General features: G+C 47.7%; 1 long non-coding RNA gene across 2 annotated transcripts; it reads left to right on the top strand.

The window, feature by feature from the left end:
• The first annotated feature begins 359 nt into the window (after window positions 1-359).
• LOC143442683 (uncharacterized) lies at window positions 360-25,663 on the top strand. Of its 2 annotated transcripts, none has more exons than XR_013111055.1 (5): window positions 360-562; window positions 16,954-17,058; window positions 21,532-21,592; window positions 22,888-23,018; window positions 24,493-25,663. It is a non-coding gene; the product is annotated as an uncharacterized LOC143442683 (long non-coding RNA). The 2 variants fall into 2 exon arrangements; XR_013111056.1 differs by lacking the exon at window positions 24,493-25,663 and adding an exon at window positions 20,374-20,483 and having other exon boundaries at window positions 22,888-23,984.
• The last annotated feature ends 192 nt before the right edge of the window (window positions 25,664-25,855 follow it).

Here is a 25,855-nt window from a genome sequence, read left to right as displayed (position 1 = left end):
TGGAACTCACTCTGTAGACCAGACTGGCCTTGAACTCAGAAATCTGTCTGCCTCTGCCTCCCAAGTGCTGGGATTAAAGGCGTGCGCCATCACTGCCTGGTTTCTGTTTCTTTTTAAAAATACATTTATTTATTTTGTGTGCATGTACCTTCTTGAGTGCTACCGTATTTATTTATACTTTGTGTGTGTGTGTTTGTGTGTGTACACAGAGGGCAGAAAACTTGTAAAAATCAGTTCTCTCCTGTGATGATTTGGGTGAGAAGGGTCCCGTGGATTCATCTATTTGAATCCTTTGTCGGATGTTGGGCTATCTGGGAGGAACTAGGAGGTGTGGCTTTGCTGGAGGAGGTGGGTCACTGGAAGCTAGCTGGCTTTGAAGTTTCAAAACCTAGAGCCATTCCCACCCAGTTAGCTGTCTGGCTCCCTAATGGCTGCTGTCTCCACGTAAGCTCTCAGCTGCTGCTCCAGAACCATGCTTGCCTGTTTCCATGCTCCTCGACACAATGGCCATGGACTCTGCTGCCCTCCCGAATCATGAGCTCCAGATTAAATGCTTTCTTTCGTAAGTTACTTTACGTAAGTTACGTTTTGTCGATGTGATAGAACAGTAGCCAAGACACTTCCTAGAGATCCCAAACTCAGGTCCTCTTGCTTGGTGGCAAGAGCATTCACTTGCTGACCCCTCTCTCTGGCGTCGGTGTGTGTGTGTGTGTGTGTGTGTGTGTGTGTGTGTGTGTGTTTATTTGCACATGTGTTGTGTTCGCGTGTGTGCAGGTATGTTCATGCACATGTGAGGAGGCCAGAGGACAACCTTGGACGCTATTCTTGTACACTTTTCTACTTTTTTATTTGATTGTTTGAAACAGGATCTCTTAAGAGCCTGGAGTGTCCCCAAGTGGGCTAGGCTAACTGGCCAGCCAGTTCCGGGAAGCTACCTGTCTCCCATCTTGTCTGCCCGGGGGTGGGGTGGGGCAGGGACCGGAAGTGCGCGCCATCTTGCTTATGTTCTGCCTGGTTTGGGGGATCCGAACTAAGAGCTTCTCACTTGTAAGAAGGCAGGTACTTTATTGACTGTGTCATTTCCCTGGCATTTGGGTGTTGTTTTGCTTTAAACGGGGGTCTCACTGCATTGGAGTGATGTTTTTAAACACTGTGTGAAGATGTGTCTCTGTCCTTCCTTATCTGTCTAAGGCACCTTCTGATTGGTCAAAATAAAAAACCTATGACCTATAGCAGAAGATAGACTAGAAGGTGGAAGGTGGGTCATCCAGCTCAGAGAGAGGAACTCTGGGAAAGTCAGGCCCCGGAAGACTCGCCAACAAGGAGGAAGTCAGGCGTATGACAGGAGAGGACACCAACCATGTGGCAGAATTTAGATTAGTATAAATGAGTTAATATAAGAGCTAGTTGGGGAATAAGCCTAAACTAAGGCCTTAAGCATCGTAAATGAAAATAAGTCTCCGTGTTACAACTGTGTAGCCCTGGCTGGTCTACAGCTCAGTATGTAAACTAGGCTGATCTGGAACTCGGAGATCGACCTGCCTCTGCCTTTCAAGTGCTAGGATTAAAGGCGTCCACCACTCCCTTCATTTTACTTGTTTTTGAAATTGAATCTCGAATTCAGCCTAGGCTGGCCAGGAATTCCCGATGTAGATTAGACTGGTTTTAAACTCATGGTAATCCTCCTGCCTCATCTTCCCAATTAGTACAATTATTGGCTGGAGGTACCTCAACAGCTTAACTGCAAATGTTTATGGAGGCTGGACTTGGTAGCGTCTCTTTATAATCTTAGCACTCTGGAGACTGAGGCACAAGTTTCCAGAGTCAGACATTTTCCCAGCACCTGGGAGGCAGAGGCAGGTGGATCTCTGTGAGTCTGAGACCGGCCAGTCCATATAGTGAGTTCCCGGACAGCCATGGCTATGTAGAGAGATTATGCCTCAAAAACAGAACAAAACAAACAGAAAACAACAACATAAAGAGATTGATGCCAGCCTGTGCTACTTAAAAAATCAAAACCAGAGTTGACAAGATGCTCTGCAGGTAAAGGCAGTCGCCACCAAACCTGGTAACCTGAGTTCAGTCCCCAGAACCCAATGATGAAAGGAGAGAAATGGCTCCAAAAAGTTCTTCTCTGACCACCAAACTCACTTCAGAGCATGTGTCGATCTCCACAGATCTACACACACAGATCCACATACATATATACATATATAAATACACAGATACATATACAAACACAGATACACATACATGCATGCATACATACATATATAAATACATATGCAGATACACATACAAACATACACAGATATACATACATGTATGCATACATACACATGCATACATGTACATGCATATATACATATACACACAGAGATATACATATATACACAAAGATACACACAAACACACAAAAAGGAAAGAAATTTAACAAAAATAGAAGGTAAACCCAAAACCATACACAAAATAAAATAAATTTTAAGACTTCTTTAGATTTATTAATTGTGTGTGTGCTGTGTGTGTATGTGTGTGTGTGTGTGTGTGTGTGTGTGTGTGTGTGTGTGTGTTTGGCCTGCATGGACCTGTAGAGGTCAGAAAAGGTCATTAGGTTCCCTGGAATTGGGCCAAAGGTGGTTTATGCACCATCATGTGGGTGCAGGGAGCTGAACCCAGGTCCTCTGCAAGAACACTGAGCCATCTCTCCATCCCCAAAGAAAAGAAACTTATATGGAAATGCAAAGTGAGCAAATTACTCAGCTTTTTACAATGTTGTACAAGTACGTGTGTAAAGCAACAGTGAGAGAGATATTCAGGTGCAGCCAGACCCTCGGTGCTGAATAGCTGCTCTTACTCAAAGCTATCCACATAGCATCACCTGGCTCACACAAAGACACAGCTGCAGTCCAGACAGGAATGGACAAGCCTTTAAAAAATGCTGGATAATTGGATATTCACAAAGAAAATTTGGTCCCGGCTCTTCAAATACATCCCCAAATCAATTTGAAATGAACAATAAGCTTAAGTATGAAAGATTAAAAATAGAACTTCGAAAAAGAAATCGCATGGAAACGTATTTCCATAGTCTTGTGATAGCCACAGCCTCATTGTGTAAGCCAGACTGCTATGGTAACTTGTGGTCATCCATACCTATTCAAACACACCATGAAGCGAAGCCTAGCGGCCATACCCCACAGTTGAGCTGAGCATGGTGATCCAGGCTTATGCGGGAGGGTCACCAGTTTGAGGCCGGCCTGGGCTACATTATAAGACCTCCCCATCTCAAAATGAACAACCAAAATAAAAAACCCAGCTAGGTTTGGTAGTGCATGCCAATGATCCCAGCTCTTGAGAGATGGGGAGATGGGGGGTGGAATATGGGACTTCAAGGCCAGCCTGGACTAAATAACGAGTTCAAGGCCAACCTGAGCTATGAAACCTTGCCTCAAAACTCCACCACCACCACCACCATATATTTTGCCTGTCTTTGTAGTGTGCTCGAGCAGGAAGGTAGGAAAACCCACCTCTTATTACTCATTTTGGACAGAGGCAGAGCAGCCTATTTATTTTAGAAATTAAAAGCCTTTTCTGTGACATTATCTAGCTCTTTCGCTGTATTCACCTCTCTCTCTCTCTCTCTCTCTCTCTCTCTCTCTGGAGCTCCCTGTCTAATCCATCTATGTGGTTGTTCATTTGTTCATGTGGTTTTTTTGAGACGTGGTCTCAGGTAGCCCAGGCTGTCCTCCAACTCACTCGATAGCTAAGGCTAGTTTTGTATTTCTGATCCTACTGCCTCCACCACCTAAATGCTGACATTATAAGAGAATGCCAGCAGGCCTGGCTCCCCCTGAGTCTGTCTTCCAGGAGCTTCACTGCAGAGCCGAGCTTTGCCTGCACGCCCCGAGAAGTGGGTGCTCTGTGAATTCTTAAAAGATTCCAGGAGTCTCACCAGCCTTTTCCTGCTTCTCTCTGGGTGATTCTTATTTTTATCTGCTCCACAACCTTCCTACTTAATTTTAACTTCCCGTTCCTTCCTGGTTGGTTTAAATACCAGAAGGCTCTATGCTATTCTATGCCTGATGACTCCTTTTAACAGCATTCGATTCTCTGGGTCTTGTCTCGGTTTCCTGTCATAGTTTTAAAGGATAGTTTCTGCTTCCTTAACCTTTCTCCTTATCCCTGTGTGTATGTCATGTGAACATTTTGAGTTAGGGTCTCAAGATCACAAGGAAACTCATCATGTAGCCAAAGACAATCCTGAGCTTCTCTCTGGTTTGGTTTGGGTTGGGTTGGGTTTTTTGGTTTGTTTGTTTGTTTGTTTGTTTGTTTTGTTGGTGGTGTTGGTTGTTGGTTTGTTTTGTTTTGTGAGATATGGTCTCTCTATGAGTAGCCCTGGTCACCCTGAAACTCATTATGTAGACCAGGCTGGCCTTGAACTCACAGAGATCCACCTGCTTCCCCACCCCACCCACTGGGCTGGGATTACTACCCAGCTTCTTTTTATATACTTTGGCTTGTTTCGTTTTGTGTCTCCTTTCCCCCGTTTTGCCAGTTCCCTTTCACTCCAGGAGTACTGCTCGCTGTCCCTGGGCTGTCCCTGAGAAGCTCCACTTGGCCCTCACCTGGAAGCTGGGGTCACCGTTTCTCCAAACAGCTCTAGCCTATACTGAGTACAACAGGGGACTTGGAATGGACACTTGTGTCCAGCGGGGACTCCTATAGTGGGCAGTTTCTATGCTAAGACTCTCGGAGCCTCACTGTAGCCTAGGATTCTTCTGGAAGGCCTTTCCCCCTTTCCTCTCCTTTTTCTTTGGCTGGAGTCTGAAGACTGGCCAGCTCCTTCTCTTTTTATTCCCTCAAGCACGTCCTCTAACAGGTGCAAGATATTTCTAGCACTTCTAACTCTGTGGTAGCTACACCCCGCCCGCCAGGTGAGTTAGCTAGCTTTCCGCCGTCGTCGTCGCTATAACAAATACTTACTTAAGTCAACTCAGTAAGAGGGAAGGTTTGTTTTGGCTCAGTCTATGGTCCCATCCTCTGTTGGTGGTAGTGATACTGCAGAGGAGTGTGTGGCAGAGGGGGCTGTCAGCGTCATGGTGCCTGGAAAGCAGAGACAGGGGAGGCAGAGTAAGAGCCTCAGTTACCACCGCACCCCCCACATCCCACCCCCCACCCTCTCTCACCCCCTTCCCATCTCCTACCTCCCTACTCCCCCATTTCACTGCTTTCCCCCCCCCATCAAGCCACACCCCCAATGAGCTAACTTCCTTTCATTAGACTCCTCCTTCTAAATGGTCTATCACCGATAGTATCAGAGACTGAGGACAGAGCCTTCAACCTTGGGGACATAGCTTAACCAAGGACAAGCACTAACAAAGGAAGGGGTTTTCCTCATTTATCGTGGTCCTTGGTTGGCTGCTTGGACTTAACTTGAAAAGCGTTAGAAAACAGATTGGAAGAGCGTTTGGGAGAGGATGACACAGGTGTTACGTCAGTGGATTGGGCGCTTCCGTGACTGGGCATCGGGCCAGCGGTGGATTCACTGAGGACCTTCTGAGTGTTAAGATTTGAAAATGCTTCTTGGAAGCCTTTCAGTTCCTCCAGATAAGAAAACTTTTTTAAAAAACTTTTTTGTAAGGTTTTTCTTTTTTCTTGTTTTTTTTTTTTTTTTTTTTTTTTTTTGTGTGTGTGTGTAGTCCTGGCTGTCCTGGAATTCTATAGACTAGGCCAGCTCTGTAGACCTGGCTGGCCCCGAATTCAGAGATCTGCCTGCCTCTGCCTGGCAAAATAGTTTTTTCCTCCCTGTGTGCTGAGACTGAACTGAGGCCCTTGAACGTGCTTGAACTAGGCCGGCACTCTGCTACTGAGCTGTGCCTTCGTTCTTCAGCCTTCTTGTCGAGACAACAATGGAAAAAGAGAGTCAACCTCTTCCTAGTGTGTGCTGCACCTCTGTTCCCACTGGGTATCTCCACATCCCTTCCCTCCTCTCTTCAGTGTTTTGATTTCAGACAGGGTCTATTCCAGCCCAGGCTGGCCTGGAACTTGATGTATTGCCAATGTGTGACAGATTTGTAATCCTGAGCTTGCTCTCACCTCCCGGTGCTGGGTGCCCACCACCACACCCGGTTTACGTGATCTTGGGAATCAAACCCAGGGCTTTGTGTATGCTAAGCAAGTTCTATACCAACTAAATACATCCCCAAACCTGCCCCTCCATTTCTTGCTTTTGTTGCTGTTTAAGCTAAGGCTGCAGTTCAGTGGTAGAACCCTCATCCATCACATCCAAGGCTCTGTGTTCTCTTCTAGGACCGAAGAGGGTGGGGAAGCTAGAAGCACGCCAAGGGAACTCCAGGGTGGAAGGCAATGTGCAGTTTTGAAGGTCTGACCCTGGCTGGACCTTAGGCCCAAAAGTTCCCATAGTCTCTCCCTGACACAGCGCCACCAGCTAGAGTCCAAGCTTGCACATGACTTGCAGGAGACAATTTACATTCAAACCACACCTCCCTTTGATATGGCTGGACCCAAGGACTCCTAAAGAATGGAACAGAGATGACTGAGAGCACTGGCTGCTCTTCCAGAGGACCTGAGTTCAATTCCCAGCTACCACATGGTGGCTCACAACCATCCATAACAGGATCTGATGCCCTCTTTCTGGTGTGTCTAAGGACTGAGTACTCATATACATAAAATAAACAGATAAGTCTTTAAAAAGAAAAAAAAGGAGAAAAGGATGGAACAGAGTAAATGGAGAAATGTATAAATGTAGAATATATAAAACTTATTTCATTAAATATTCTACATTATATATATTATATATTTTATATAGTCTACATTATACAATGTAGAATTTTATAAAATCTATACAATATAAAATATTTTTTAAAAACTTATTTTTATTTTATATGCCATGTTTTTGCCTGCATGTATGTCTGTGCTTGGGTGTCATGGACGGTTGGGAATGTGTTGGGAACTGAACCTGTGGAAGAGCAGCTAGTGTTCTTAACTGCTGAGCCATCCTCTCCAGCCTCCTTCCTGTTTCTGAAAACAAGGACTGCTATGACCAGGACATATCTTCTGGGTGTCCTGGAACTCACTACCTAGCCGAGGATGCCTTTGGCCTCCTTCCTGGTCCTCCTGTTTCCCCCTTCCAAGCAGTCACAGGCTGGTGCTACCATGCCCCGCGTGTAGATGTTCCAAGCAATCACAGGCTGGTGCTACCATGCCCCGCGTGTAGATGTTCCAAGCAATCACAGGCTGGTGCTACCATGCCCCGCGTGTAGATGTTCCAAGCAATCACAGGCTGGTGCTACCATGCCCCGCGTGTAGATGTTCCAAGCAATCACAGGCTGGTGCTACCATGCCCCGCGTGTAGATGTTCCAAGCAATCACAGGCTGGTGCTACCATGCCCGCGTGTAGATGTTTGCTAGTTAAACCACTGACTTGGCAGCAATGTGTTGCACAGCAGGGCATAATGCAGGAGATGAGGGAGACTCATATTGGAGTTTGGGGCTTGAACACTGGATAAATGTCAGCAGCATTTACCAAAGGAGGGAATCTCTGCAGAAAGAGGCATTAGAAAGAACAGTATTAATGAGGGGATGCTGATACACACCTTTGATCCTAGAACTCGGGAGGAGACACAGGCGCATCTCCTAGTTCAATGCCAGCCTGGTCTGCAGAGCAAGTTCCAGAACACCCAGGGTTACACAGAGAAATTCTATCTCAAAACATAGCCAACCCCCCAAAGAAAAGAAAGCACAATATTGCCTGGGTATGATAGTGAATGTCTGGAACTTCAACGTTTAGGAATCAGAGACGAGAAGATTGTCAGATTGGGTGGTCAACTTGAGCTGTGTAGTAAGTTCAAGACCACCCTGAGCTACATGGAAAGAACACTCTAGAGATGGCACGCAGATTCATTGCCTTTAGTGGTGTAGCCAGTGGTGAAGCCTATAATATGCTCTGGCCTCAGAATCCTCCCAATCCCAATACTCTTGGAATAACCTTTGGACAGCTAGGCGGAGCTTGCAACAGATGTTAGGCATGGCCTCCATTCTGGAGAGAGGATGGGAGTCTCTGGCATGCTCTAAGTGTGGAAAATCATGAGTGCCCAGAGAGAAAAGATGAGAGGCCCTGAAGGGTAGAAGAGTTTGGCCACTGAGAGCCCGAGGTGTCCCGAGATGGAAGGAATATCCAGTGAAGGGGCGTAACCAAGCAGGCAGTTCAGAGAAGGATAACAGTTCCTGCTACTTATATACCAGGCACTTTAACACAGTCTTACCTGAATATGGTGGGCTAGCCCTGTAATCCCAGCATATGGAAGGCTGAGGCAGAGGAACGGAGAGTTCAAGGACAGCCTAGACTACATAGCAAGACTGTCTAGGAAAAGAGAATAGAGTCTTCTGGTCGAGCCCCATAGTAACTGTGTGTGGTCAAAAGTCACAACCTCCCTTTCACAGATGACGACACAATACCACACGGTTTGTGGAGTGGCAACACCAAAAGTCAGGCTTTGACCATAAAGGATGGGTAGGTAACAGGCCCCTTAGTCTTTTGAGTTCAGCTGTACAGAAATTTGCCAACTGAGAATTCACCAAACGGGTGATTCCCAGGTGAGCAGAAATAGAGGTATAGCCAGAGGGTGGTCCCTAAGGAAGAGTCAAGACAGAGGCCAGGAGATTCATGCCTTTTGCCTTTAAAGGAGCAGTATGCAAATCATAGTCAAAGTGGTATGCAAATGAGATGCAAATTGTGTTGGGGATGAGCATCTGTTATTTCTGAGTCAACAGCTCAGGCACTTTTGAGTGAGCCCTCCCCAGCTTTCTCCCAGGGTTGCTAGGGTCAGGAACCCCAAAGGGAAGGCCTGGTAACCGAACAGAAGTGGGTCTCTAGGACAGCAGGGCTCTGCATAGGAAGGGAAGCCCCACCCACTGTATGGAGGTGAGTCATCTAATTACATATTCATATTCATATTTATCTGACAAAGGCTTGTAGTAGTAAAGCACCTACTAGGTGAGAGGGCTGAGGCAGATGCAGGAGACAAGGGAGGGTCTCACTGCTTCTGAGGTCTAGGTGCATTCTTTCTGGTTATGGGGTTGTGGGGTAAACAATAAAGACTCTGGCTTCTTCTGGAATCTAAGGCTTTCCCAACCTCAGAGCTCTGCACACTTTCCATCTTTCTTTAGTAACATCCTGGGCTTGGACCACTAGGTAAATAACGTAGCAACCCTTGACCTGTGACAAATAAGCATATCCCCAGACATGGCCTAATATGGAAGAAATCAAAAAGCATCCAGATTGAAAAACTACCATTCAAGGGGTTGGGGATTTAGCTCAGTGGTAGAGCGCTTGCTTAGCAAGCACAAGGCCCTGGGTTCAGTCCTCAGCTCTAAAAATAATTAAAAGAAAAAAAAAAAAGAAAGAAAGAAAGAAAGAAAAAGAAAAAAAAGAAAAACTACCATTCGAACTAAACATGGTGGTGTGTGCCTGGAAGCCCTTGGGAGGTGGAGGCTGGAGGGTCAAGAAGTCAAGGATGTCCTTAACTACATAGACAGTGTAAAGCTGGCTGGACACAAGAAACCCTGCACTAAAACAAAACCAAAACATCACTCAGATGTCTAAGGCCATGAGTTATCTTAGTAGGCTGAGCTAGCCAACTCCTTAACCTAAGTAAGGGTTTAGTTCTAAGGACTTAGTGCTCTATATTGTTATTTATTTTTATTGTTTTATTCTTTTTTTTTTTTTTTTTTTTTTTTTTTTTGAGACAGGGTTTCTCTGTATAGCTCAGGCTGTCCTAGAACTTACTCTGTAGACCAGGCTGGCCTCACAGAGATTTGACTGCTTCTGCCTCTGACTCTGGAGTTCTGAGATTAAAGGTGTGGGTCCCCACTGCTCGACTGCAAGGCTATTCTTTAGTGCTTTCCTCTGTCCTTCTGTCTGTCCTCCAGTTGACGTTGGTGGGTCTGTGGGCTCCATTAGGTAGGTCCCAAGAGTTCAGAAAGGCAACTTTGCCAACCAGCGTTTTCCCAGTGCTGCCTGCAATCCTGAGGGACCCCTGGAAGCCTCCGGGAGTGACGGGAGGGGCCAGCAGTAGTAAAGCCAGCCCAGCAGCTCAGACCTTCTTGGTTTTATTTCTGAGTTTCTGTATCACGTCCTTTGGATAAAAAGTCCCAAGTGGACAAAAGTCCCAAAGGGCAGTTGCCAACCACTCAGCCAGCTGAGGGGTCATGAGCAAGATCCCCCTTCCCAACAAGTCTGCTCTCCAGTGCATGGTGCGTGGCTATTGGGTAGCTGATTGGAGGCTTCCTCAGCCTCCTGCCCAGCTCCTGCCACAGATAGGAACAGAATGTGGAGGAGAGAAAGAGCACTGTACCTAAAACTCAAGGGCTCTATGCATCGGAACAGACAGGTTGGGAAACGCAAGCCTCCAGGCATCCCTGTTACAGCAAGATGCTCAGGACCGAAGTGAGGGTCCTTGATCAACTTCACCTCAAAGCGGAACAGGGCTGTCACACTCAATTGGCAATACAAAGAATGGGGGCTAGACACCAGGAAGAACTTTCCAACTTAGCACCTGGAGGAATTGCTGTCTGGGATAGGAGGGTGTACCTCCTATCAGAGCTGAGTCTCAGAATCGCTCAGAGATAAATCTCTGAAACTCAGCAAAGGATAGAACCAGACTTGGGGGGGTTTACCCCACCCCACTGCCCAAGAATTCTCCTCTGTCTGATTCTTGTCAGGAGCGGTGGGGATGTGTGGGGATCTTGTTCCCCATGGACTGGGGGATGGAACGGGCTTTCCCCAAGCACCGCACCCTCGGGAACCAGCACAATCAGGCATTTCATGTCTCAGAAGGGTCAGAATGAAAGGCCAGTGTCTGTCTGTCTGCCTACCACCCCCTTCCATCTCCAGATTTTTCCATCTGCCCCTGGGCCTCCTCTTTCTCACTTCTCCACCCCCCACCCCAGACCCTGTGTCATACACAGATTAGTGGAAACAGAGGGATTGTCTTTAGTCCTCTGTGCGGCTGGTTTTCTTTGCCCCAACACTCTAGTGAGGAAGCTAGATCTTAATGCCCCCTCCCGTCACTGGATCCCAGAGGGTTCAGGGACTCCGATGTCCCATAGCATCCACCAGACCCTCTGATCTGGCTCTCTCTACTCCTTCTTACAGTGTTCTGTGGCCCTAGTTGATGGGTGACTTCCTCACGGACGCAAAGGGCTTCTTCCCATCGGAGGCCTCCCTAACAGTTAATTGACCCTGGTTGAACAGCTGGACCAAAAAAGCCACTTCTGTCATTGCCTATATGTCCCCAAAAAAGGGATGTTCTCTGTGCTGCTTGCAGGAGCCCATATCCAATATGGTCCCTCCAGTGTCACCCTGCCCTGGGACCGCAGTGCTAAAGCTTCTGACAAACATCCAGAGGCTGATGTCACTATTCTCCAGGCCCTCCACCTGTTTGTCCCACCACCAGGAGCTGTAAGCCACCATTCTGGGACCTGACATTCTGTCAACTTCACACCACCTTCCAGCACACCCAGCCAGGAGTACTTCCTGGATAAAATATTAAACACGCAAATCTGAGAAGTGCCTTAACCAGCGACAGACTGCACGACCACAGCCTGGCGAAGGAGATGCACGCCGTCCGGGGGTGGGGAGGTGTATATATAGACACAGACTTTGCATCTATCTTCCCAACGTGTATGAGGCAGAGCAGCGCCTGTGGAAAAATACCGCTGCAACCTCCAGCTGAGGTGGCCTGAGGTCGGAGACAGGACGCTGGCAGGAGGGGGGTCAGGAGGAGCCCCCAAAGCTGAGCTCAGGGTGGGGTGACAAAAGCCCTTTGTGCTTGTATTCTGTACAATGCCATTGCCCAACTTGGCAAGGGAACAGGAGGTTGGTTCTAGAGGCAAGACCTCAAGACAGAGGGGCCAAAAGCAAGAGAAGAGGGGGATCTAAGGTTGCTGGGAGCACAGCTCAAGCCCCTGGGACACAGGGTCTCTAACATGGCACCGTGATGGCGGGGGTGTCATGAAGTTCGTGGAGGTGGGTCAATAGGGTTCTTGCTTGGGTCTGATGGGGCTAAGTCTACATTTTCAGAAACTTGATTGGTGCATGTAAGGTCCAACCCCACCCGCAGGCCTGGGCATTTGTCAGGCACCAGAGTTTCACAGGGACCCACATGAATATAAGTTTTTTGGTTTCGAGGGGTTTCTTTGTTTTGGGTCTTTGTTGTTGTTGTTTGTTTATTTTGAGACAGGGTCTTACTATGTAGCAGTGGCTGGCTTGCAATTTACTAGGTAGACCAGACTGGCGTCTAACCCACAGAAATCCACCTGCCTCTGCCTCCTAACTGCTGAGACATTCGACACCACTTTGGGCAAGAATCCAAGAGTCTTAGAACACAACTGAGCTCAGCCTAAAAACTCAAGAATACATGTGACCTGTATGTGGCATCTGTCACAGCCTCCTGCAGGCCAAGGACCCCTGTTTTCTCACAGTGACCTGAAAAACTCAGACCAGAGTATCAGGGACTCCAGGGGGCCAGCACTAAAAAAGAGATTACAGGCTCTGCAGTGACACAGCCTTCAAGGCCTGGGGATGACAAATAAAAGAGTTCATGCCACTTCAGAGTATCATAGAGCCCATCTGGATTCAGAAGGCAGACTCACTTTGTCTCCCAATTAGTTGGCCACTGGGTCCCGGACTGATGACATCCTACAAAGGACGCCCATTTGGCCCAGGGTGGCCCAGAGCTCACTATGGCTAGGACTGACGACATACTCGCAGCTGAGCCCCTAACCCAGGAAGGGCCCCAGTACAGGTGAGCCCAGGTAGGGGGGCTCTCCTCAGACCCGCAGGATGTGGAAGACTGGAAGGTGAGGCTGGAGAGAAGACAGTCAGGCTCTAGGGAGCCTGCCAGCTCTGGGCTGCTGCAAGCTGCCTGCTGCTGTGGGCTGGGTGCTACTTGGCTGCGCCCAGTTGGAAGGTGCTAGGAGGAGGTGCTGCGGCTACTGTGCCAGCTCAGACTGAGGAGGAAGTGGGAAGCAGAGGCAGGATGGGCACAGGGCCCTGGCATAGGAAGAACAGACTCCCCCAAGAGGCCTGGCACCGGGACAATCCACTGCCAAGGCAGGAATTCAAGCAGGGAGGAGCTGAGATGCAGTACCCCGACCTTCACACTCCCAGCCTCCATTATGCCCAGGGCAGGGCACAAGGGGCAAACGGGATAAGGATTTACAGATCTCAGGTGAGAGGTGCCCAGCACTGCACCGACAGACAGCAGGCATCTCTCTGGCTGGTGAACTCTAGTGCCAGGGATAGGAGCCCTTCCCATGCTACAGATCCTGGGGCAGGTTCTCTGACTGTGTGTGTCCCGTGCCCTGACTCCAGGGGATGGAGCAAAAGCTAGAGAAGATGATGCAGTCTTGACTAAGTCTAGTCTCTCATCCGTCAGTCAGTTCCTTCTCTGTCCTCATCCTCACCCAGGATCTCCCTGCAGGCCTCCCTAGGAGCAGGTGAATGTTGGGGTGGGCGGGGTGAGGGGCCTTATTGGAGGGCATTGAGCAGGGGGGGACACTAACATTGTTTCCAAGAAAGAAGAGACTTTTTAAAGATTTTTTTTTTCATTTTTATTTTACGTTAATGTGTGCATGTATACGTGTGTGTGTGTGTGTGTGTGTGTGTGTGTGTGTGTGGTGTATATGTGTGTACAGTATGTGAATGCCCTTAGAAACCAGAAGAAGGCACCCGTCCTCTGGACCTGGAGCTGTGAGACAGTTATGAGCCACCTGGAGTGGACGCTTGGAAAGGAACTCCCGGCCACTGCAAGTTTATAACCACAGAGCAAGCTCTCTAGTAACATTGTTGTTATTGGCTTATAGGTTGTTCATAGTTTTGTTTTATTTTTATATGTTGGGAGGGTGAGGAGGGGGTCCCTTCAAGGCCAGGAGAGGAAGTCAGATTCCTTGGCGCTGGAGTTGTAGGTGGTTGTGAGGTGTCTCTCCTGGGTGCTGGAAACAAAACCAGGGTCCCCTGGAAGAGCAGTGTGTGCTCTTCACTGCCGAGCTGTTGCTTCAGCTCCTCACTGTTCTGGCTTTTGTTTCGAAGCAGGATCTTGCCACGTACTCCAGGGTGATCTTGAACTCACCATGTAGCCCAGGCTTGCCACAAACTCACTTTGAGCCTCTTCCTGTCTCAGCCTCTCAAATCGTGGGATTAAACAGATGTATACCATCACCCATCACTCCTGTCTAGAAAGGGACATGTTTTGCAAAGTTCCAGACAGCTGTTCTAGGCAGAAGCTGGAGAGAGAGAGAGAGAGAGAGAGAGAGAGAGAGAGAGAGAGAGAGAGAGCCAGCTGGGCAGTGGTGGCACATGCCTTTAATCTCAGTACTCAGAAGGCAGAGGCAGATAGATCCCTGAGTTCTAGGCCAGCCTGGTCTACAGAGTGAGTTCCAAGACAGCTGGGACTACACAGAGAAACTTTGTCTCAAACAGACAAAACAAAAGAAACAAAACAAAAACCAGGTAAGCTTCTCCCTTTCTTCGGTCACACACCTCGGAAGGCAAGTATCAGGAAAAGGCTGTGGCCCGAGTCTCAGGGAACTGGTACCAGTTTCTCCCCAAATCTTTCCCTTTTCATCCGGTCACTGCTGGAGAATCACTCTAACTGTATCTGCAGGGGAACATCACCAGGCTGACCTCCCTTGTCTTGCAGAGGAGACACATTTTACACACTCTTAGACACAGCTGTGCCCAACCAAGAGACACGCTCCAGTCAGTGCACACTGGAAGGGTGATATAGAAGGACACCGTGTACACTCCTAAGCACTCTCTCAGACTCACGCCTGTGTACACACATGGCTCACAAACAGGCCCCTCAAAGACATGCAGAAATCTAGCCCATAGGACACACACAGGATTTCCCACAGAATTCTAGAAAAGGGGAGTGTCTTGGTCTCTGCAGTATAGGGTCCTGGCATAGAATAAAAATCACAGGCAGTGGTGGCGCATGCCTTTAATCCCTACACTTGGGAGGCAGAGGGAGGAGGATTTCTGAGTTCAAGGCCAGCCTGGTCTACAGAGTGAGTTTCAGGACAGCCAGGGCTACACAGAAAAACCCTGTCTCAAAAACCAAAATAAATAAATAAATAAATAAATAAATAAATAAATATTACAGGTATATGCCACATTGAGTTTAGATATTATTTTTTATTTTTATTTAGATTTTTAAATTTTATTATTATTTTTAATAGTATAGAACAGAGTTTATTCAAGGCATGGAGAGGAGAGTTAACAGGGTAGTGGAGGGCTGGAGAGATGGCTCAGTGGTTAAGAGCACTGACTGCTCTTCCAGAGGTCCTGAGTTCAATTCCCGGCAACCACATGGTGGCTCACAACCATCTTTCATGAGAACCGATGCCCTCTTCTGGTGTGTCTGAAGACAACTACAGTGTACTCATATAAGTAAAAATAAAATAAATCTAAAAAAATTATAAAAAAAAAAAAAGAGGGTAGTAGAGGCAGAAAGAGGCAGAGAGAGAATAGAGAGAGAGAAAGAAGAGAGAGAGAGAAAGAGAGAGAGAAGCGAAGCAGAGGCCTGCCATGAGCACGTGGAGAGAGGGGACTGGGCAAGAAGGCAAGAGAGCTGGAATTTTTTTATTTTTAGATAATTGGAGACATGGTCTCACTATATAGTCCTAGCTGTCCTGGAACTCATTCTGTAGACCAGGCTGTGCTGGCACTCACAGAGATCCACCTGCCTCTGCTTCCTTAGAACTGGGATTAGAGACTACCACACCTGGCCTTATTTTTATTTTTTGTTTACGTACATACATATATGCATACACATCTGTGTAAGCCTATGCAACGAATGTGTAGGTGCCTACGTAGGCCAGAAGAGGGCATCGGGTTCTCTGGAACTAGAGTTACAGAATGCTGTGAGCCATTGCTTTCTTTACATGGGTGCTGGGAAATTGAATCTTCTGCAAGAGCAGCCAGTGTTCTTAACCACTGAGCCACTTCTCTAGCCTTTGGTATTCTTGTAGAAATCACATTTATCGGGCTGGAGAGATGGCTCAGTGGTTAAGAGCACTGACTGTCCTTCCAGAGGTCCTGAGTTCAATTTCCAGCAACCACATGGTGGCTCACAACCATCTGTAATGGGATCCGATGCCCTCTTCTGGTGTGTCTGAAGACAGCGACAGTGTGCTGACATATATAAAATAAATAAATCTTTTTTAAAAATTACATTTATTTACTATGTGTGTCTACACACATGCACACCGTGATGCCCTTCTGCAGGTCAGAGGACAAAGTGCAGATGCTGGTTCTCTCTCCTTCTACCACGTGGATTCCAGGAATGAAACTTGGGCTCACTGAGATACCTTGTTGGCGCCGCTGCTGCTGCTGCTGCTGCTGCTGCTGCTGCTGCTGCTGTTTTGAGATTGGTCTCTCACAGTGGCCCAGGCATGCTTCAAATCTGTACTCTTTCTGCCTCAGCTTCCCAACTGAGATTAGAAACATAGGCCACCATGCCACCATTTTAACAGAATAGAAATTTAATCTCAGCCCAGTGGTACATTCCTAAAATCCCAGTGATTGGGAAACTGAGGCAGAAGGCTCAGCAATCAAGGCCAGACTCACCCGCAGGAAGTTTTTAAGGGCAGCCTGGGTTACATAAGATCCTGTTTCATTATCCAGCAAACCAAACAACCCCAAACAGCAGACGATAAGAGTTAGAGACCCTGAAAGACGCTCAGTCAGTAAGAGCACTTGTAGCCAAGCCTGATGACCTGAGTTTGATCCCTAGGACCCGCACCTTGGAGGAGAGAACTCACAAATATACTCAATAGATACGAAGAATATGAAGGAGAGGAGGACGACGAGGAGGCCTGAGAGATGAAGACTCTCAGGATCTCTCAGGATGCTTTTTTTTTTGTTCTGTGCAGATATGCTCACGTGATCTGAAATCCGCCGTTGTGAAAACCGAGGAAAACAGTCCTGTCAGGAGAGTAAGCCCCTGCAGTTACCTCAGGCCGGCACAATGGAGGAAGGTAGGGACCCATCCCAGGCTCTGGAAGTCCCTGACAGATAAGCCATGGCAGCAAGACTTCCTTTGAGATATTTGTAACCTAGAGGGTGGGAACTTGGGAGAAGGAGCTGAAGGTTGGGGAAGCCCACTTGAGAGGCTACGGCAAGAGGACTCAGTATTTAAGGCCTACAACAGAGCAGGAGGCTCAGACAAAGGAAGAACTGGGCACCATGGTTCATGCCTTTAATCCCCTGTTGTGTGACAAAACTCTTCCTGAGAGAAGGCAGCAACACATCCACTCACCTCAGATTGGAACCTATGACAGTTCAGAGTATAGATAATACCAATGTCTCACTTGTTGAACCAGTGGGTTTTATTGGGGTCACTTACAGGAATATGGGGGAGGAATTACTTACAGGAGCAGAAATGACTCAAAGACAGTTGCATCCCCAAAGCCCACCCCAGCATGGCTGACAGCTCACAAAGCTGGGAACCTGGAGCCCACTGCACAGCCTGCGGGCGGCTCAACAGGTTGGACCTTCCCAGGCGCCTCAGTTGCTCTCAACCTCTTCCAGGGAGTTCAGCTGGTTCCTGCATCTTCCAGGCAGCTGGTCTGGGCTCAGAGTGGTCTTTGCAGCTTTTCTCCTCTGAGAGTCTTTGCTGCTCATCTTCACCCCTCTGAAAGTGACTCTCAGCATTTATTGCTTACTCTGGCAGGGAGGAATCTAGTGAATCTGGTCAGTTTCAGGAACTTCCTGAAGCTATTTTGAGTTGTGTACCTTTCTGTTTAAAGAGCTTCTCTACAGGGGGCTGGAGAGATGGCTCAGCAGTTATGAGCACTGGCTGCTCTTCCAGAGGTCCTGAGTTCAATTCCCAGCAACCACATGGTGGCTCACAACCATCTGTAATGGGATCCGATGCCCTCTTCTTGTATGCAGCTGTAAGTGCAGATAGAGCACTCATACACAAAGTAAATACTCTTTAAAAAGAGAGCTTCTCTGCATCTCTGAAATAACTGTTACACAACATCCCTCCACTCTGAAGAGAGAGGCAGGAGAATCTCTGTGAGTTGGAAGCATGCCTGGTCTATTCAGCAAATTCCAGACTAACCAGTAAGATGCAGTCTAGAAAACAAGGAAGGCGGAGGAGAGGGGTCAGTATTAAGAGCAGTAGCTGTTCTTGCAGAGGATCCAGGTTGCTTCCGGCATCTGCATAGCAGCTCACAAACAGCTATAATTCTTCAGGCACCCACATGGTCCAAAAACCATCCATGCTAAAAATAGATGATCAAAAAAAAAAAAAAAAAAAAAAAAAAGCCAACTGTAGTTAGAACACATCTATAATCCCAGTTCTCCAGAGGCTAAGACAGGGGGATCACTGTGAGTCTGAGGCCAGCCTGGGCTACCTAGAAAGACCCTATATCAGAAAATAAAAATGAAACAAAAATTCCACAAAACAAACAAATGAATGAAAGAAAAAAATATTTCAAAAATTAAGATGTGGTGACGGCTTTAATTCCAACACTGGGGGAGGCAAAGGCGGGTGGACCTCTGTGAGGGGTGCCCAGCACTGGACTGACAGACAAGGGGGCGGGGGGAGTTGTGCTATAAAGATGACTAGCAGAGAAGAGTTTGAAGCCTTCCTGGTGTGCAAAGTGAGTTCTAGGATGACCAGAACTACACGGACAGACCCTGTCTTAAAAACTCAAACAAATAAATATGGCTAAGTGTGGTGGTGTTCGTCTATAATGCCAGCACTTGGGAGGTAGAGGCAAGAGAGTCAGAAGTTCAAGGCTAGCCTCAACCTCACGGTCAGTTTGAGGCCAGCCTGGGCTTCATGAGACTCTCTTGAAAATCGAAGCAAAAATACAGGGTGGGAAAGACTCTGCGGGTGAAGGGACTTGCCTTTAAACCTGCCTACCAGATACCAGAGTTCAATCCCTGGCACCCACACGGTGGAAGGAGAAAAACTGACTTTCACATGAGCACTGTGAAATTAATTAATTAATAATAAATGAACCAACAAGAGGTGTGCTTGGCTTTACTGGAGGAGTTCAGCTGTCCTCCCTCTGCTGCCTCTCAGAGCCGCTCCCACCTCTGGGCCTCCCATAGTGGTCATCCAACTCCTTTTGTTGGGGGCTGGGGGTGTCTGGCAAAATCCAGGCAGAAGGCAGCTCCATCTGACCCACCGCCCCTCCGTCCTACACCCTCTCTGTCTGCACTTAGTGCTGGATTCATAGTCCTCCCGCCAATCCTCCCCTCTGGCCTTCTCCATCCTAACCAAACTCTAGGGAGCCCCCCCGACTCTCTCTCTCTCTCTCTCTCTCTCTCTCTCTCTCTCTCTCTCTCTCTCTCTCTCTCTCTCCTCTCTCCTCTCTCTCTCAAGTTCCTTGCCACTTTCTCCCTAAAATGGGCAGAATTTCCACTCTGGGTCTGCTTCACTCCTAGCCCTAGAGAAACGCCCCTGGCCCAGACCACTCGCTCCTCTACTCAGTTTCCAGTTCCTTCTGCACTGTTAGTAATTTCCTTCTTGAATTCCTCCACCAAGCGCCTCAGTCTCTCCCTCGTGTCTCTTTCCCCATCCCTTTCCTGTCTCACCCCTCTTTCAAGCTGGCCACCCACTTCTCCCTTTCCCTACCTCATCCCTCTTTTAAGGTCTTAGAGAAAGCTATATCTTCCCACCTTCTGCCCCCACAGCTGCCAACCTACGCTTCACCAGGCAGGTCTGCTCCTGTGTGTGTGTCTGTGTGTGTGAGCCTCTGTGTGTGTGTCTGTGTGTGTGCCTGTGTGAGCCTCTGTGTGTATGTCTGTGTATGTGTCTGTGTGTATGTGTGAGCCTCTGTGTATGTGTCTGTGTGTGTGTGAGCCTCTGTGTATGTGTCTGTGTGTGTGTGAACCTCTGTGTGTGTGTATGTGTGAGCCTCTGTGTGTGTCTGTGTGTGTGTGTGTGTGAGCCTCTGTGTGTGTCTGTGTGTGTCTTTGTGTGTGTGTCTGTGTGTGTGCCTGTGTGAGCCTCTGTGTGTATGTGTGAGCCTCTGTGTATGTGTCTGTGTGTGTGTGTGAACCTCTGTGTGTGTGTCTGTGTATGTGTCTGTGTGTATGTGTGAGCCTCTGTGTATGTGTCTGTGTGTGTGCCTGTGTGTGTATGTGTGAGCCTCTGTTACCCAGACTCCTCAGCCCCTCACCTACCCGTAACTGCACTGTTGAGGGTGCTAGTTTCTGAGTCTCCTTCTAGACTCTTCCCCATCTCTGCCTTTCATACTCTAAGTTCCACAGATGGGATGCCTACACTGCTGGGTTGTCTTCTCCTCCCTTTGAGGACTTCTCTTCCCTCACAGAAGGACCCATTGGAGCCCCCAGTAGCGAAGCCTGTGGACCTGTCACTGCACCCAGTGTTTCTGTGACATGTTTGTGAGCACCGATGGCTTACTTTCTCCGCCACCTTCTGGTACCTTTTTCCTCCTTCAACTCTTTCTTTAATACTGAGACTCGAACCCAGGGCCTTGCACAAGCTAGGAAAGCAAACACCATTGAGCTATGTCCCTAATCCTCCTTTGACTCAGCCATTATTTAGGTCAAGTTGAATGGTTTCAGGCGAATTTTCTATTAATTGTGGAGTTTTTCACTTTTTGCTTTTGTTTTGTTTGAGACAGTTTCTCTATGTAACAGCTCTGGCTGTCCTGGAACTTACTCTGCAGACCAGGGTGGCCTGGAATTCTCAAAGATCTGACTGCCTCTGCCTGCCCAGTGCTGGGATTAAAGGCATGCGATACCCCACTGCCCAGACAGTCTGTGCTCTTAACTGCAGAGCCAAGTAGCGGAGCCATCTCTCTAGCCTGCCTATTTCTTTCTTTCTTTTTTTTTTCTTTTTGTTTTTTTTTTTTTTTGTTTTGTTTTGTTTTTTTTTTGTTTTTTTTCGAGACAGGGTTTCTCTGTATAGTCCTGGCTATTCTGGAACTTACTCTGTAGACCAGGCTGGCCTCGAACTCAGAAATCCACCTGCCTCTGCCTCCCAAGTGCTGGGATTAAAGGCGTGTGCCACCACCCGGCTCCTATTTCTTTTTTGATGTTTGTTGTTGTTGTTTTGTTTTGTTTTTATTTTAGATTTAAGTGCGCGCACACACACACACACATGCTCACTCACTATACACCAGCAACTCTTCTTGGAGGCAAAAAACTAGGAACTAGAGTTACCGGCAGTTGTGAGCTTCCTGATATGGGTTCTGGGAACTGAACCTTCAGTCCTCTGCAAAGACAGTGTCTTGGTTAGTTTGTCAACTTAAAACAAGGTAGGGTCACCTGAGAAGAGGAAACTTCAATTGAGAAAGTGCCTCACTTTGATTGCCCATAGGGAATTTCCTTAATTAATTATTGGTGACCTAGCAGGGTTCAGTTCACTGTGGGTGGCCATGGTTGGTTTAAGACAGCTGGTGGGGGGGAGCACAGATAGGTGAGCCACACTCCTCCATGGTCTCTGCTGCACTTCCTTCCTCCAGGTTCCTCTCCCCTTGAGTTCCTGCCTTGGCTTCCCTCAGTGATGGACTGTGATCCGGACACGTAAGCCAAACAAACCCTTTCCTCTCCAAGTTGCTTTTGGTGGTGATATTTATTTTAGCACAGCAGCGGAAGGCTTCTCTCGGAGAAGCACCGTGTGCTCTTAACTGCTGAGTCATTTCACCAGGCCTCTCCTGCCCCCACTTCCACACCTTCTGAGAGAGAATGTCTCACGTGAATCTCTGGCTGGCCTAGAACTTTGACTGTAGAGCAGGCTGCTCTCAAACTGAGGACCATCTCCTGCCTCTCAAATGCTGGGATTCTAGGCGTGTGGGTATGTGCACCACACACCTGGCTAATTGGACACATTTTTGTTAATTAGCTGAATTAGTCATATAGTTAGTTGTATTATGTTAAACGGCATTAGCTTAGTTAGGCTGAGTGGTATTAGTTAATTAAATCCCTGTAACATGGAAGCTGGTGGTTGGGGAGACATTTTCCTAAGCGTACTGGCTCTATCTCCTAATGTTGGAACTTAAATCTCTATTAAAACTGTATTCTAGGCAGGTGTAGGTGCTCTCATAGGATCAGAAATTCAGAGTCATGTTTGGCTACATATGGAGTTCAAGACCAGCCTGGGCTATAGGAGACCTTGCCTCTGAACAAATAAAACAAGAAACTATGGCTCATAAACCAACAGGTATAGTTACTAAAGCCACAGTCTCAATATTTGAGCTCACAGCTGGATAATCACTGCAAATTCAAGGCCGGTCTGGGTTTTATATAAAGTTCTAGCCAAGCCAAGGCTATACATAGGAAGACACTATTTAAAATAAATAAAATAAAATAAAATTTAAAAAAGGATGGGTCCTTTAAAAATGTGAAGTTTCTACCCTCCAGTTCCAAGAAAACAAAACACAGTTGCATTCTGTTGTCAGGGCTACTCAGAGACTCCAGCTTTTTCCGTGTACCACTGCACTGCCCTCTACCGCACCCTACTGGTCTCGTGACCAACCTTGGTGACTGGCGTTGGGGGGGAGGGGGTTGTCAACCAGAAGGTGAAAGGGCATAACCAGGCTAGGAAGGCACACAGTACTGCCCCCTGCAGCCCACTGATGCGATTGCAGTCACGTGGCCACACCCCACTGCAAGGGAGTTTAGGAAGGCTGGACAGGCCCTAAGAAGCATCTGTTGGTGGACAATTAGCAGTGACAGTAAAGCACACCTGCCTCGCTACACACTCCATGGCCGCCGATGTCATCAGGGTTCTGGCCTTGGCCCCTTCTCTCTCTAGACACACACCAACGATGGTCTCTTACCTCATCCTGACCTCATGGCTCCTACCAATCTTCCTTCAGCTATATCACCCTGGAGCGGCTGACTTACTTGGGCACCTGGGCCAGACCTCGGGTCCTAGGAAGACCCCATCAACTCTCAACCTGACCCGCATGCCAACACAGGAGCCAAAAGGACGCTTAACCGACCGGAAGTAGGTGCCAGGGGGAAACGGCGTGTGACGCGTTCTGGATTAGTTAAAGCTAGATATGGTAAACCCTGTGCGTTTTTGAGTCTTCGCCCCTCTTCCTCTCGCCCTTCCCGCCTCCTGTGTCTGTCACCCCCACTGCCATCCCCACCCCTGGCGCTTAAGATTTAAACCAGGTCCTCCGCGATGATAATCTGCGGATGCGCTCTACAGGAAGCAGGCGCTTCAGCCCCCTCTTTGTCCTAAATGCTTGGGTTTTGTGATAACTCTATGGAAGACGTTCTAGTTTCCTGTCTATTACTGTGATAAGCACCATGACCAAAAGCAAATTGGGGAGAAAAGGGTTTATTTCATCTTCTATGTTTATCATTAAATAAAGTCAGAACAGGAAAGGAGGAAGAAACCATGGGGGAATGCAGCTTACTGGCTCATGCTCGGCTAGCTTTCTTATACAGCCCAGGGCCATCTACCTAGGGAATGGTACTGCCCGCAGTGGGCTGGGCCCTCCCACATCATCACTCAAGGAAACTCTTATGGACAAAGCCATGGGCCAATCTAACCCGGGAATTTTCTCAACTGAGATTCTTTCTTCCCAGGTGACCCCAGGTTATGTCCAATTGGTAAAAACTAACCAGTGCAGGTAACTAACCTACTTTGTATGTTGCAAAAGTCCACTGATTTTTAGGTGGCAATGCTCAGGAAGAGTAAGTCACTGAGCCAGTGTTGACAAGCATTATCTGTAGAGTATCCACACCCTAAAGAAGGGATCACATGACCTGCTGCTCCTACGTTAGCACAGGCACACACTGTGTGTCTCTGTGTCTCTGGAACGGAGCTGTAACTTCTAAAACCAACTCCACAAAGGTGTTCTCTGACTTCCACATGTGTGATCGGAACGCTATGGCCGGCATGTGCATCCCCTGCACACACAGAAAGAGAGAGAGCACTTAGCATAAGCCAGGTGTAGTTAGTGGTGCATAACTTTAATAGTAGCTCTTGGGAGACAGAAGTAGTGAGTTCCAGACCAGCCAGGGATAGCGAGACAAAAAAAAAAAAAAAAAAAACAAAAACAAAAACAAAAACAAACAAACAAAAAAAACACCAGGGCACTTAGATCAGAACAATGTATGGCTCCCAGCATGTGCTATCAAAGTACCAGTACCTGCTGTGTGACTGTATGATAGTAGCTATCTGTAGAAGAACAGTCAGGCCAACTCGAGAAGAACTCTCCTCTACAGGTTGTGTGACCTCAGGCAAATCAATTAGCTTCTCAGAGCCTCATTTTCTCAATTGTTGAACAGGTACTCTTTATTGTTTAGAAACCAAAATAACGCTCATGCATAGCATTTAACGTCAGCCTTAAGTTCTTAGGAACAGGGGCCACATAAGTCATCACCATTTCTCAGGGCCTCTCCTAGGGGCCAGCACAGCAAGGCATTCAATTGCTGGCGAGCATTGATTTTCACGCTCCAATCCACAGCCTAAGTTCTACAGATGCTTGCAGACAGTGACATCTTGTGGTGAAACTCGGGAACTGCACCTTGGCAAATCTACGCTATCTACTTGGCTGTGGGGTCCTTGGAATACCCATTCAACCGCAAGCAAGCATTCATTCACTGCCTTCTGTGTAGAGGGAACTGATCCAGGTCCTAGAATAAAGAAAGCAAGAGAGACTGGATGACCACATGGGAAAGTGAAAAAAAAAATCCCAAGGAGTACAACCTTGTCATCACTGCACAAGTATAAAAAGAGAGAGAGAGAGAGAGAGAGAGAGAGTATGTGTGTGTGTGTGTGTGTGTGTGTGTGTGTTATACACACGTGCACCCATGCATGCATGGGCTCTGCCACATGTGCAAATGTTTTTGCATGGTGGCGTGGGTGTGGGGGTCATAGGAAAACTTGCAGGTGTTGTCCTTTTTTCCACCTTGTGAGATTCTAGGATTGAACTCAGGTCCTTTGGCTTGGCAACAAGCCCCTTTGCCCACTGAGCCATCTCACTGGACCAGCTCCAACTACTTATCGTAAAGGAAATAGAAACATTCTGCAGGGAGCTTGTCAAACTGGACAGTGCCTTCTACAGAAGCCTCCAAAGTTACAGGAGTAATTCTGAGATGATGTCACGTGTCAGAGACTCTCAGTTCAGTGAAGGTCATGAAATGACCAGGAAGTGAAAGCTTTGTTCGGAGGTTTAAGATGTAACACAGAAGACCAGAGAGGATAATTCTCTCAGCTGGAGTAGCACAGCATGTCTGTCTGTGGCGAGATCTTAAGGAGGGGATCACGTCTGTCTTGTTTCTTATCCTGCTGCTGGCGCTAACTGCACTGTGGAATTCTGACCCAGGTCCGCCATGGGCAGGCAGAGGGGTACGTGACCCCAAAGCTCTATTTTTCCTTTGTGCCTCCAAGGAAATGAAAATTCAAGAGTTGAGGACCAGTGAGGTGGCTCGGTGTGTGAAGCCTTGCTATGCAAGCCTGTTGGTCTGAATTTGATCCCTGGGACAGGAGGCAGGTGCCAAGCAGCTCTGCAAAGCTGTCCTCTGGCTCCCACATCTACATTAACCCCCACAGCTGTCTGTCTCTCTGTCTATCTAAGTCTATCTATCTATCTATCTCTCACTAAATAAATCTAGTGTGGCATAGGTCAAATTCAACTGGAGAATCAATAATTCCATGGAAAATATGTCGTTTTCAAATGGGCTTTGGCGAATGAGTGTAAAGGAAGAGCATATAGGGAAAGAAGCACTTTCCAGTTTAGCAATCCCGTTCCCGTGGTGTGTTAAATGAAGCAAAGTAGTCCGGGCTGCACAGGGGGGTCAAGGTCAAACAACACAGGCCCCAGAAGA

This window comes from Arvicanthis niloticus, chromosome 6 (genome assembly GCF_011762505.2).
Source record: "Arvicanthis niloticus isolate mArvNil1 chromosome 6, mArvNil1.pat.X, whole genome shotgun sequence".
Classification (NCBI taxonomy): domain Eukaryota; kingdom Metazoa; phylum Chordata; class Mammalia; order Rodentia; family Muridae; genus Arvicanthis; species Arvicanthis niloticus.
This window is presented reverse-complemented; position numbering and strand designations above follow the sequence as displayed.